Raw genomic sequence first — 3,331 nt, 5'->3', positions numbered from 1 at the left:
TCACTCTTAAACAGTCATGATAATGTGCAAATTGTAGGTGACCTTGAACCCACACATATCTATGGAGGCGTCCTTGATCTGTGTCTGGGCTTCAACATTACTTCTGCCAGCTGTGAGTCTTCCATTGTAACAGATATAGCGTCTGATCATTTCCCTAGGATAACCTCACTAGATATTGGTAATACTATCCTTCCTGGTAGGATATTCAAGCGGAAACGTTTTAATGTTCCCCCAGATCAGCATGATGACTTTGTTGCACATGTAACTGACTGGTATAATTCCTATGAATGTTCCTCTGTTGAGACCTTCAACAATGACCTTGTGAGCAGTATTCAGAACTACTTAGAGCCGCCACTGAAACCTCTTGGTACTCTAAACCCAACAAACTTCCATAATAATCATACCTTCTTCAAAACCATACTTATTACAATGATTCTAAACTTCGTACACTGAAACGTACTGCTCGCAGACTAGGCCTAGCCTATAGACAACATCGTACCCCTGAAATGCTGAGCCTCTTCCAAACTGCCCTTGCTGCTGCCAGAGATCGTATGACAGAACTGCGGCAAACAGACTGGGGAAAATTTGTCAACGGTCTTAATGCTCACACCCCACTTAGCCGGGCGAATGAGTTAGTCAGTGCTTGGGCTGCTACATCTAGCTATGACAATCTTCCCAGTGCCACACAGGCGAAATTAAATGACAAATATGACGCAAAGGAGAGACTTGTTTGCTTTATGCTCAACAAGGAAGATGACTGCAACATTCCTTTCACTAATTATGAACTTGATGCAGCACTAACTAAGGGCAACTCCACGTCGCCTGGTGAGGATGGTATTACTTACAACATACTCAGATTGCTGTGTCGAGTACAAGGTAATCCATTACTTGAATTATATAACATGAGCTATGTAACTGGGGAGCTCCATCAATCTTGGACCAACAGCCTCATCATTCCAATTCCTAAGCCCAATCAACAAAATGCATTTCGCCCAATATCTCTTACTACCCGCTTGTGTAAAACATTTGAGAGAATGATTCTTAATCGTCTCATGTACAGAATCAAACAATTCTTGTCTCCCCGGTTGCATGGTTTCATGCATGGAAGGAGTGTGCATCATTGCATAGCCACCTTTCTCACCCTGCACACTGACATCTCATACACTACTTTCCTTGACCTTAAATCCGCTTTTGATGTAGCCAACCGACATGTAATCATTAGTGAACTTGCCAGAATGGATGTTGGAGGATGGCTTCTCCGCTGGATTAAAGGCTACCTGTCCAACAGAAAGTCGTCTGTGTTGTTTCAGGGACATAGAAGTGTAACTAAAGACTTTGAATTAGGAACCCCACAGGGAGGTGTGCTCAGTCCCACACTATTATATATTTTGATTAATGCCTTACTTAATGCCATGCTTAGTCAGCCCCATCATTATATGATTAGTTTTGCTGATGATATAATGATTCACACCCTCGGATTCCCCAACACCCAAAACATTCTTAGTCATGAACTAGCGTCGTGTCAGGACCTGGGGTTGATATCTAGGCTTTGAGGTTCCACTACTTGGGCCTGTTGTAACGAGACTTTGTCGCCAATACAAAGAAAGACTGAGAGCACTTAGAGTTGTGGCTGGGTTTCACCCTAGGTATGGTGCTAATGTTAAAATTGTGAAAATGATGTATCTTGCTTATATTAGATGATTGGTTGATTATGCTGCGCCACTACTTGCCTTTGTGTCTGACTGGAAGCTTGGAGTGCTGGAAAAACTGCAGAACGAAGCAATGAGGATCATTTTAGGATGCCCTCGAGCTGCCAAAATTTTAAATATGCAAAAAGAACTTGATATTCCAAGCATCAGAGATATTGTTACTGAAATAAATATCCTAATTGGGGTTAATATGCTCAGGCAAGCCCAATCAAACCCCTGCACAGAAGCCCTCCAAACTTTCCTCAGCACTGGCGGACACTCCTCCAGATGGATTGAAAAAACTGGAACCGACCTCCGCATGAATCAGATACATGATCTATCTCAAGTAAGGCAACAGCGGCATTTCTCCGCTCCATGGGACATGACCCCATTCCAAACTACCATTCCTCCATTTCCCCCCAAAATACTTCTTAAATCACAACCAAAACTTCGCCTTGAAGCCAAACATGATGCCTTAAGCTGTATTGATAACTTAGTCACACAGCACACACTCTCGCAAATTATTTACGTTGATGGTTCTGTTCACCAATCCACTGGTGCAGCTGGTAGTGCTGCTGTTGTCGTACAGAGTGATGGCTCTCTTAAAGAAATTGGAGCACGCATCAATAATTGGGCCTCTACCCTTCAGACAGAACTGTTTGCCATACTCCTTGCACTGAAATGCATATATGTATCTAAGATTGACAGTTTAATTGTAACTGATTCTCTGTCATCCATAAATGCTCTCAACTCATTAAGCATAAATTGTGGCATGCTTTTGTCAGAAGCCAGACACAGGTATGGTAAGATTGTGGACAGTGGAGTCAGAGTGCACAAGCTGTGGATTCCATCTCACATTGGTCTTCAGATGCATGATATAACTGATAAATTGGCTAAGCTGTATGCTTTCAAAGAGGGAGTAGATTACAATCTTGGCTTGTCAGGTAGTAGTTTGAGAGCAATAATACGAAAAGAACTTCAAATGAATTTTATTGACTTAAGACTCAGGAAGATTGACACCAGTCAGTCCATCTATCATCATTCTATCATGCAGGAGGAGTCACATGTCTATGGTGCATCCAACAAAATAAGCAGACTCTTGGATGTCACTACCGCCCGGCTCCGGCTGGGTTACAAGTATCTATGGCAGGTTAAATCACCACCACCAAATGTAGACCAAACGAAATGTAAACTTTGCCAGATGGACTATTGTCACACCTTGCGTCATTATGTACTGGAGTGCGATAAAATTAATGAATTTAGAGACAACTCACTCAGAAATGTTCAAGAAATGGCAAAGCATTTTATCCACAGTGGTATATTACAGATCATTCTGGAGAAATACCCTGACTTTGCTAGCTGTAAATAAAGCATTACCACGTGTGTGTGTGTGTGTGTGTGTGTGTGTGTGTGTGTGTGTGTGTGTGTGTGTGTGTGTGTGTGTGTGTGTGTGTGTGTGTGTGTGTGTGTGTGTTTGTGTGTGTGTTTGTGTGTGTGTTTGTGTGTGTGTTTGTGTGTGTGTGTGTGTGTGTACTCACCAAGTTGAGGTTGCTGGGGTCGAGTCCAAGCTCCTGTGTGCGTGTGTACTCACCTAATTGTGGTTGCAGGGGTCGATACTCAGCTCCTGGCCCCGTGTGTGTGTG

Source organism: Cherax quadricarinatus, unplaced genomic scaffold (genome assembly GCF_038502225.1).
Source record: "Cherax quadricarinatus isolate ZL_2023a unplaced genomic scaffold, ASM3850222v1 Contig97, whole genome shotgun sequence".
Taxonomy (NCBI): Eukaryota; Metazoa; Arthropoda; class Malacostraca; order Decapoda; family Parastacidae; genus Cherax; species Cherax quadricarinatus.
Note: the sequence above shows the minus strand (reverse complement) of the source record.